Source organism: Nerophis ophidion, linkage group LG13, assembly GCF_033978795.1.
Source record: "Nerophis ophidion isolate RoL-2023_Sa linkage group LG13, RoL_Noph_v1.0, whole genome shotgun sequence".
Taxonomy (NCBI): Eukaryota; Metazoa; Chordata; class Actinopteri; order Syngnathiformes; family Syngnathidae; genus Nerophis; species Nerophis ophidion.
The window spans coordinates 58,146,428-58,158,688 of NC_084623.1; positions in this window are offsets into that span (position 1 = coordinate 58,146,428).

Below are 12,261 nucleotides of genomic sequence, written 5' to 3' on the forward strand. Positions count from 1 at the left end.
TCCGCGCCTTTTGTTTGTTCCTGTTTTTTAGTTATAGTGTTAAAATCAAAAAATGTTTTCGCCGTCACGCCGTTTCCACTCCATTCGCTTTGCACCTCTGGAAAACAATCCACACCCAAGTCCAAGTCTTGACAGTAGTAAGGGTCACCCACATCTGCGGTCCTCTCCAAGGTTTCTCATAGTCATTCACATTGACCTGCGATGCGGTGGGGACTTGTCCAGGGTGAACCCCGCCTTCCGCCTGATTGTAGCTGAGATAGGCACCAGCACCCCTTGCGACCCCAAATGGTATAAGCGGTAGAAAATGGATGGATGGAAGGGCATTCACATTGACATCCCACTGGGTTGTGAGTTTTTCCTTGCCCTTGTGTGGGGTCCGAACTAAGGATGTTGTTGTGGCTTGTGCAGCCCTTTGAGACACTTGTGATTTAGGGCTATATAAATAAACATTGATTGATTGATTGATTGGTTGGTTGATTGATTGATTGATTGATAGTAGTAACAAATGTGTTTGATAAAAGTTCAATTTTTTTTCATTCCTTTTTCGTCAGATGACTGCAAAAGTATGGCGGCAAGGTCGGTTGTGTGAGCAAACCCAGCGGAAACACAACATTGATACAACGTTGAATATACGTACATGTCTTTGAAAACTGACTTTGAAACATCCATCCATCCATCCATTTTCTACCGCTTATTCCCTTTTGGGGTCGCGGGGGGCGCTGGCGCCTATCTCAGCTACAATCGGGCGGAAGGCGGGGTACACCCTGGACAAGCCGCCACCTCATCACAGGGCCAACACAGATAGACAGACAACATTCACACACTAGGGACCATTTAATGTTGCCAATCAACCTATCCCCAGGTGCATGTCTTTGGAGGTGGGAGGGGCCTATCCCCAGGTGCATGTCTTTGGAGGTGGGAGGGGCCTATCCCCAGGTGCATGTCTTTGGAGGTGGGAGGGGCCTATCCCCAGGTGCATGTCTTTGGAGGTGGGAGGGGCCTATCCCCAGGTGCATGTCTTTGGAGGTGGGAGGGGCCTATCCCCAGGTGCATGTCTTTGGAGGTGGGAGGAAGCCGGAGTACCCGGAGGGAACCCACGCATTCACGGGGAGAACATGCAAACTCCACACAGGAAGATCCCGAGCCTGGATTTGAACCCAGGACTGCAGGAACTTCGTATTGTGAGGCAGACGCACTAACCCCTCTGCCACCGTGAAGCCCGACTTTGAAACAACGTTGCAAAAATAGTTGTGTTTGTAAATAAGAGACAACGTTGGTGTGTAACGTTGGATCCACGTTGTTGGTCGGGAAATGACCACATTTTTCGGGAAGCTGTTTTTATAGCCAATCATGGCACCCACCTGTTCCCAATTAGCCTGCACACCTGTGGGATGTCCCAAATAAGTGTTTGATGAGCATTCCTCAACTTTATCAGTATTTATTGCCACCTTTCCCAACTTCTTTGTCACGTGTTGCTGGCATCAAATTGTAAAGTTAATGATTATTTGCAAAAGATTATATGTTTTTGAGTTTGAACATCAAATATGTTGTCTTTGTAGCATATTCAACTGAATATGGCTTGAAAAGGATTTGCAAATCAATGCAAAATGGCTTCATCTGACCGGGATCTTCAGCTCTCGCTGGATCGGTTCGCAGCCGAGTGTGAAGCGACCGGAATGAGAACCAGCACCTCCAAATCCGAGTCCATGGTTCTCTACTGGAAAAGGGTGGAGTGCCATCTCCGAGTTGGGGAGGAGACCCTGCCCCAAGTGGAGGAGTTCAAGTACCTAGGAGTCTTGTTCACGAGTGGGGGAAGAGTGGATCAGTGCGGCGTCTTCAGTAATGCGGACGTTGTATCGATCCGTTGTGGTGAAGAAGGAGCTGAGCCGGAAGGCAAAGCTCTCAATTTACCGGTCGATCTACGTTCCCATCCTCACCTATGGTCATGAGCTTTGGGTCATGACCGAAAGGATAAGATCACGGGTACAAGCGGCCCAAATGAGTTTGGGTCTCTCCCTTAGAGATAGGGTGAGAAGCTCTGCCATCCGGGAGGAGCTCAAAGTAAAGCCGCTGCTCCTCCACATGGAGAGGAGCCAGATGAGGTGGTTCGGGCATCTGGTCAGGATGCCACCCGAACGCCTCCCTAGGGAGGTGTTTAGGGCACGTCCAACCGGTAGGAGGCCACGGGGAAGACCCAGGACACGTTGGGAAGACTATGTCTCCTGGCTGGCCTGGGAACGCCTCGGGATCCCCCGGGAAGAGCTAGACGAAGTGGCTGGGGAGAGGGAAGTCTGGGTTTCCCTGCTTAGGCTGCTGCCCCCGCGACCCGACCTCGGATAAGCGGAAGAAGATGGATGGATGTATTCCATTTATATTTACATCAAACACAATTTCCCAACTCATATGGAAACGGGGTTTGTATTTACGAGCGAGAGACAAACCCTAAACGTGTTCAGTGTTGACTAAAATAAGGTTTTGATGTACTTTTTTTGCATGTTGGCATCGATTTGGGAAGAAAGTTGTGATATTTTCGACAACCCTGCTTCATTCACGTTGCCATCCATCTGCAATCAATGCACACAAGCACTCTATGTGCCTTTTACACACACACACACACACACACACACACACACACACACACACACACACACACACACACGCACACACACACACACACGCACACACACACACACACACACCGCCCCTGATAACCATCAGCTGCAGGGGCACCACAATCTATTGTTTCAGCCTAGTGCTAATTACTCAGGGTGTTGACCCCTGGTTCAGTCAAAGGCGGAGTAGGGTGTGTGTGTGTGTGTGTGTGTGTGTGTGTGTTGGAGGGGGGGAGGGTGACCTGTTGGAGAGGTCGTTGCTGCTGCCAATCAATTGTCAAAGTGGATTGGCCAAAACATAACAGCCTTAGTCCGAGGAGCCACGATGAATCAAGGCTGCTGCTGAAGGTTTGCAGACTTTAAAAGTGGCGAGACGTAAAATACATTTCCATGAATCTCATGCAAAAGTGTCCAAAGTGTGGCGCAGCTCGAGTTTTGTCGGCTCATGCTATGTTGGAAAAAAAACCCCACTGTAAAATAGATGCAATGTACTGTGGAAAAAAGAATATCAACGCATGCAGGGGCTATTTTGACTTTTTTTAAAGTTCAAAATCAATACAATATATCGATTTTTTTGGCCCTCAAGTTTGATCCTTGGGACCCCAAAACATAAATGTTATTTACATTTTTTTATATTACTTTATTATTCAACAATTAAGTCTCTGGATCAACTTCAGATTCATCATTATAAATGGAATAAAAAGTCCAAATGTTTTTTGCCATTTTTGTCAAAGAACATGTTTTTGATTGCAAAAACACAAATTATGCAATATTTCCCACCCCAAAAAAAAACGTTATAAGTGGAATATCTGAAAATAAATGAATGGGTCAATAATTCATAACATCATGATTTCATTTTATTTTATTTTTTACCAATGAGAGCTTAAATACATAAAATAAATGAAATACAATTATTCAGGATCCAAACGGGTCCCACTCATAAAAATGTTAAGTGAGTTATAATATTTTTTTATTTTATTTTTTACTTTCAACACTTAAATCTTCTTATCAACTTCTGATAGGTCTACTGATGATATATATATATATATTTTTTTGGGTGGGGGGTGGGGGAGGGGTTGTTTTATGCTCTTTTTGTCATAAAAAAACAAGTAAGCAATATCCCCCCCCCAAAAAAAAATATATATATTTACAGTATATTCGATGTGATAAATGGAGCCTTAAAATAAGTATATTCATAATAACACTGATTTTGATTCTTTTTTTTCTTTTTTTTTACCAATGACAGTTAAAAACAACAACAAAAAAAACAAACATTTTAGGGATGTAAAAGGGTCCCACTCATGAGTCATAAATTTTTTTTCCAATACTTAAGTTTGCATATCAAGTTCTGATATATCCATGAATTATACGTTTTTGTTATTTTTTTATGTTTTTTTTTTTATTGTTTTATGCCCTTTTTGTCATAGAAAACTTGGATTTTTATGGCAAACATAATATACAATATTATCCCCAATAATATTTCAAAATGTAAAATTTGATGTGAAGTAAATGGAGCTTAAAATAAATCAATTATTCATAACAACATTTATGTTGATTAATGTTTAGTTTTTGACCAATGACAGCTTGAAAAATAAATAAAATAAAATTCTTATGGATGCAGAAAGGTTCCACTCATACATCTCCAGATCAAATTCAGATCTGTCAATTATAAAATAGAAAAAATAAAAATTACATGTTTTATGCCCTTTTTTTTAAATCATAGAAAACTTTTTTAAATGGCAAACAATATGTGCAATAATTTCCCTCAAAAAAGTACAAACTGGAATATTTTATGTGAAGTAAATTAAGGATCGAATATGTAAATAATTCATAACATTGATTTTGATTCATTATTATTTTCTGGGCAATGACATTTTTAAAGACATTGAGTCATAAAGTCAACATTACAACTTTTTCTTGTTACATGTTTGCTATTTTATTCCACTTCTGGTTGGTATTTCCATTTATTTTATTTAGTAGTATTCTTAGAATGTGCCGCAGATTGTTCAAAAATGAGGTCCCATCCTCAAACGGCCCCCGTGCCGCACTTCGGACACTTTTGTTTTAGACTGTTTCGCCCGAACAAATGCCACAGAAAAAAAAAAGGTTCATCACTTTGCATTTTGTGCAGTTTGTCTGTGGAGGCGAGTGACAGTCTTCACTGCTAATGTAATGCTGTAAAGGTGAAGACCTCCCCCAGGGGGGCCGGGGCCAAACAATACCTGTCCACTATGTGGACTCTTTGCAATGCTAAGCAGGCCCTCGGCGTCACACAAGAGGCCGCTTTCAATCACAATGTCACGGCCATTTGGGGCTGACTCGCCTGCACAGGAGCTCAACTATTTTCTCAAGACCTCAAGAGAAGTGTAGTTGTAATATATTTACTGTATAATAATACAAGAAAAGTGTATTTGTAATATATTTACTGTATAATAATACAAGAAAAGTGTAGTTGTAATATATTTACTGTATAATAATACAAGAAAAGTGTATTTGTAATATATTTACTGTATAATAGTACAAGAAAAGTGTGGTTGTAATATATTTACTGTATAATAGTACAAGAAATGTGTATTTGTAATGTATTTACTGTATAATAATACAACAAAGTGTATTTGTAATATATTTACTGTATAATAGTACAAGAAAAGTGTAGTTGTAATATATTTACTGTATAATAATACAAAAAAGTGTATTTGTAATATATTTACTGTATAATAATACAAGAAAAGTGTATTTGTAATATATTTACTGTATAATAATACAAGATAAATGTATTTGTAATATATTTACTATGTAACAATACAAAATAAGTGTATTTGTAGTATATTTGCTGTATAGTAGTACAAGAAAAGTGTATTTGTAATATATTTACTGTATAATAATACAAGAAAAGTATATTTGTAATATATTTACTGTATAATAATACAAGAAAAGTATATTTGTAATATATTTACTGTATAATAATACAAGAAAAGTATATTTGTAATATATTTACTGTATAATACTACAAGAAAAGTGTAGTTGTAATATATTTACTGTATAATAGTACAAGAAAAGTGTATTTGTAATATATTTACTGTATAATAGTACAAGAGAAGTGTATTTGTAATATATTTACTGTATAATAGTACAAGAAAAGTGTAGCTGTAATATATTTACTGTATAATAGTACAAGAAAAGTGTATTTGTAATATATTTACTGTATAATAGTACAAGAGAAGTGTATTTGTAATATATTTACTGTATAATAGTACAAGAAAAGTGTATTTGTAATATATTTTATGTATAATAGTACAAGAAAAGTGTATTTGTAATACATTTACTGTATAATAGTACAAGAGAAGTGTAGCTGTAATATATTTACTGTATAATATTACAAGAAAAGTATATTTGTAATATATTTACTGTATAATAGTACAAGAAAAGTGTATTTGTAATATATTTACTGTATAATAATACAAGAAAAGTATATTTGTAATATATTTACTGTATAATAATACAAGAAAAGTATATTTGTAATATATTTACTGTATAATAATACAAGAAAAGTATATTTGTAATATATTTACTGTATAATAATACAAGAAAAGTATATTTGTAATATATTTACTGTATAATAGTACAAGAAATGTGTAGTTGTAATATATTTACTGTATAATAGTACAACAAAGTGTATTTGTAATATATTTACTGTATAATAGTACAAGAAAAGTGTAGTTGTAATATATTTACTGTATAATAATACAAGAGAAGTGTATTTGTAATATATTTACTGTATAATAGTACAAGAAAAGTGTATTTGTAATATATTTACTGTATAATAATACAAGAAATGTGTAGTTGTAATATATTTACTGTATAATAGTACAAGAAAAGTGTATTTGTAATATATTTACTGTATAATAGTACAAGAAAAGTGTATTTGTAATATATTTACTGTATAATAATACAAGAAAAGTATATTTGTAATATATTTACTGTATAATAATACAAGAAAAGTATATTTGTAATATATTTACTGTATAATAATACAAGAAAAGTGTATTTGTAATATATTTACTGTATAATAATACAAGAAAAGTGTATTTGTAATATATTTACTGTATAATAGTACAAGAAAAGTGTATTTGTAATATATTTACTGTATAATAGTACAAGAAAAGTGTATTTGTAATATATTTACTGTATAATAGTACAAGAAAAGTGTATTTGTAATATATTTACTGTATAATAGTACAAGAAAAGTGTATTTGTAATATATTTACTGTATAATAGTACAAGAAAAATGTATTTGTAATATATTTACTGTATAATAATACAAAAAAAGTGTATTTATATTTACTGTACAACAACACAGTGTTTTAGCTACTTGATGCTCCCCAGTCTGGTTTTTACTTGCACAACATTTATCTCCTTATTAAATACGGGAGTCCCGATACAGCTTTTTCACTTCAGATACGATATCAGCCTGTATCAGAGTGCATACTTTCATCATTTTGCAGTGTGGAATGTTGGAGAAGGTTTGATCAAGTGAACTGAGTCAGACGGAGAACAATGGCAGCTAGGAAAAACTCAAACCTATTTATTATTAACCGTCTGGGATATATTTATGCTGTCTTTAAGTTAAAGTGGAGTTCCAAGTGTAGGTTTTTTTTGGGGTCACAATAAATAGTTCATGAATTCAAGCTCATGACGCAATAAGTTAAATGATGCGGACACTTTTGTTACTGCATACCTTCTAATTCTGCCTTGGAGACTTTGCATGTGGAAGTAATATGCAAATAAACCTGAGAACTATTTTCTGCAGGTTTAATGCCGGTTTATAACAGCTGTGTAACATTAATTATTATTGAACTATGGAAATTGTTTTTTGTTATGCAATAATTGTTTAAATATTATTCATATATCGTTCGATATCTATAATTATTTACATTTTCATGACTGATAGGGAGCAGGAGAATAAATTATTTAAAATGTAATTTCCTCTGATTATATCAAGCAATCAATCAATGTTTATTTATATAGCCCTAAATCACAAATGTCTCAAAGGACTGCACAAACCACTACGACTACGACATCCTCGGAAGAACCCACAAAAGGGCAAGGAAAACTCACACCCAGTGGGATGCCAGTGACAATGATGACTATGAGAAACCTTGGAGAGGACCCCCCCCCCCATAGGGGACCGAAAGCAATGGATGTGGAGCGGGTCTAACATGATACTGTGAAAGTTCAATCCATAGTGGCTCCAACACAGCCGCGAGAGTTCAGTTCAAAGCGGATCCAAGACAGCAGCGGGAGTCCCGTCCACAGGAAACCATCCCAAGCGGAGGCGGATCGGCAGCGTAGCGATGTCCCCAACCGATACACAGGCGAGCGGTCCATCCTGGGTCTCGACTCTGGACAGCCAGTACTTCATCCATGGTCATCGGACCGGACCCCCTCCACAAGAGAGGGGGGGACATAGGAGAAAGAAAAGAAGCGGCAGATCAACTGGTCTAAAAAGGAGGTCTATTTAAAGGCTAGAGTATACAGATGAGTTTTAAGGTGAGACTTAAATGCTTCTACTGAGGTAGCATCTCGAACTGTTACCGGGAGGGCATTCCAGAGTACTGGAGCCCGAACGGAAAACGCTATATAGCCCGCAGACTTTTTTTGGGCTCTAGGAATCACTAATAAGCCGGAGTCCTTTGAAGGCACAATACAATCCGCAAGATAGGATGGAGCTAGACCGTGTAGTATTTTATACGTAAGTAGTAAAACCTTAAAGTCACATCTTAAGTGCACAGGAAGCCAGTGCAGGTGAGCCAGTATAGGTATATATGTATGTATATATGTATATAAAGGTATATACAGTATAGGTATATATGTATGTGTATATGTATATAAAGGTATATACAGTATAGGTATATATGTATGTATTTATGTATATAAAGGTATATACAGTATAGGTATACATGTATGTATATATGTATATAAAGGTATATACAGTATAGGTATATATGTATGTCTATATGTATATAAAGGTATATACAGTATAGGTATATATGTATGTATATATGTATATAAAGGTATATACAGTATAGGTATATATGTATGTATATATGTATATAAAGGTATATACAGTATAGGTATATATGTATGTATATATGTATATAGAGGTATATACAGTATAGGTATATATGTATGTATATAAAGGTATATACAGTACAGGCGTAATGTGATCAAACTTTCTTGTTCTTGTCAAGGCAGAAAGGAAATGTCAACACAAGCGTGGAAAACAATCAAACAATGTCAACAAAATAATCAAATCGCATTGAACACTCAACTATAAGCTCTTAAAATTTAAGAATATGTAAGAAATTATTCATAAAGTGTAAGAAAATAGTGCAAAGTGTGAAAATGTAAACATAGACAAACCTGAGAAGAACTATTTTCTGCAGGTTTAGTGGGCAGGAAGGTACAGCTGTGCTCTAAAGGGTGAGCTAAGGTGGTGTGGTATGACTACGGTCCCTTTGAAAAATCCCAAAACCCTTTGTGTGACTTATATATATATATATATATATATATATATATATATATATATATATATATATATATATATATATACATATACATATATATATATATATATAATAAGTCTTGATTGGATTATCCAGAGAATAGTGCTCGATACCGTGGTAGAGCAGAATATGTAGGTGTGGGAAAAATCACAAGACTACTTCATCTCTACAGAACTGTTTCATGAGGGGTTCCCTCAATCATCGGGAGATTTTAAAATTGGGAATGTAAACAAGGAAACAAGGAAACACCGTCTGTGTTTGTGTTGCTAAAGGCGGCTGCAATCCACCACTTCCCACCTACATCTTTCTTCTTTGACTTCTCCGTTATTAATTGAACAAATTGCAAAATATTCAGCAACACATGTCCTGAATACCGTGGAATTATGCGATGAAAAGAGACGACATATAGCTGTGAACGGTGCTGGAACAAAATGTCCTCTGGCTGAGCTTTTTTTCCCCCTCCTACACGGTGAAAGCATCCCACGTTCAGGGGTGGCCGGTCGGAGGAGGCAAGAGAGTCGACAGGTGCACGAGGAACGACGCAAGCTCTCCGCTCATATCTACGGTAAGAGCCGACTTATTATCACAATTTTCTCACTGAAACCTGCCGGTTGACATGTGGTAGGGAACCATGCTTGCTTGACCGCTCTGTTCCATAGTAAAGCTTCACCGTCGGGAATGTAAACAAGGAAACACCAGCTGTGTTTGTGTTGCTAAAGGCGGCCGCAATTCACCACTTCCCACCTACATCTTTCTTCTTTGACTTCTCCATTATTAATTGAACAAATTGCAAAATATTCAGCAACACGTCCTGAATACCGTGGAATTATGCGATGAAAAGAGACAACTTATTGCTGTGAGCGGTGCTGGAAGAAAATGTCCTCTGGCTGAGCTTTTTTTCCCCCTCCTACACGGTGAACGCATCCCACGTTCGGGGGTGGCCGGTCGGAGGAGGCAAGAGAGTCGACAGGTGCATGAGGAACAACGCAAGCTCTCCGCTCATGTCTACGGTAAGAACCGACTTATTACCACAATTTTCTCACCGAAACCTGCCGGTTGACATGTGGTAGGGAACCATGTTCGCTTGACTGCTCTGTTCCATAGTAAAGCTTCACCGTCATCTTTCGGGAATGTAAACAAGGAAACAAGGAAACACAGGCTGTGTTTGTGTTGCTAAAGGCGGCTGCAATTCACCACTTCCCACCTACATCTTTCTTCTTTGACGTCTCCATTATTAATTGAACAAATTGCAAAATATTCAGCAACACAGACGTCCTGAATACTGTGGAATTATGCGATGAAAAGAGACGACTTAGAGCTGTGAACGGTGCTGGAACAAAATCACCTCTACAATGCGTGACGTCACGCGCACGTGTCATCATATCGCAACGTGTTAGCATGATACTTCCGCACGAAATTTAAAATTGCAATTAAGTAAACTAAAAAGGCCGTATTGGCATGTGTTGCAATGTTAATATTTCATCATTGATATATAAACTATCAGATTGCATGGTCGGTAGTAGCTTGGTTGGTAGAGTGGCCGTGCCAGCAACTTGAGGGTTGCAGGTTCGATTCCCGCTTGTGCCATCCTAGTCACTGCCGTTGTGTCCTTGGGCAAGACACTTTACCCACCTGCTCCCAGTGCCACCCACACTGGTTTAAATGTAACTTAGATATTGGGTTTCACTATGTAAAGCGCTTTGAGTCACTAGAGAAAAGCGCTATATAAATATAATTCACTAGTAGTGGGTGTCAGTAGGTCTTTAACTTTTTAATAATTTCATAAAATAATCATCCATCCATCCATCCAGTTTCTACCGCTTATTCCCTTTCGGGGTCGCGGGGGGCGCTGGCGCCTATCTCAGCTACAATCGGGCGGAAGGCGGGGTACACCCTGGACAAGTCGCCACCTCATCGCAGGGCCAACACAGATAGACAAACTTCATGAATATTTTAGTATGTGTTCTAATCACTCTGTTACAAAAAATAAGAGTTGTAGAAATGACTGGAAACTCAAGACAGTATGGGGACGGCGTGGCGCAGTGGGAGAGTGGCTGTGCGCAACCCGAGGGTCCCTGGTTCAAATCCCACCTAGTACCAACTTCGTCACGTCCGTTGTGTCCTGAGCAAGACACTTCACCCTTGCTCCTGATGGGTGCTGGTTGGCGCCTTGCATGGCAGCTCCCTCCATCAGTGTGTGAATGTGTGTGTGAATGTGTGTGTGAATGTGGAAGTAGTGTCAAAGCGCTTTGAGTACCTTGAAGGTAGAAAAGCGCTATACAAGTACAACCCATTTATTTATTTATTTACTACTTTTTCTTGAAAATGAAGTGAAAAGAGCAAAGTAGAGAAAATGGGTTGGTAGAGCGGCCGTGTCAGCAACTTGAGGGTTACAGGTTCGATCCCCGCTTCCACCATCCTAGTCACTGCCGTTGTGTCCTTGGGCAAGACACGTTACCCACCTGCTCCCAGTGCCACCCACACTGCTTTAAATGTAACTTAGATATTGGGTTTCACTATGTAAAGCGCTTTGAGTCACTAGAGAAAAGTGCTATATAAATATAATTCACTAGTAGTGGGTGTCAGTAGGTCTTTAACTTTTTAATAATTTCATAAAATAATCATCCATCCATCCATCCATTTCCTACCGCTTATTCCCTTTCGGGGTCGCGGGGGGCGCTGGCGCCTATCTCAGCTACAATCGGGCGGAAGGCGAGGTACACCCTGGACAAGTCGCCACCTCATCGCAGGGCCAACACAGATAGACAAACTTCATGAATATTTTAGTATGTGTTCTAATCAGTCTGTTACAAAAAATAAGAGTTGTAGAAATGACTGGAAACTCAAGACAGTATGACATGATGTTATTTATAAGTGTATGTAAACTTTGGACCACGACAGTTTTCAGTCATTAGAGGTATTACTTTCTACTACTTTTTCTTGACAATAAAGTGAAAAGAGCAAAGTAGAGAAACAGGTGTGAAATGTAAGAAAGGAAAAGAGAAAGAGGGGAAAGAATTCAGCGAGGGACTAAAAAATGAGTTTTTTTTCACCTATAGCCCGCCCTCTACGGCCTGTGATTG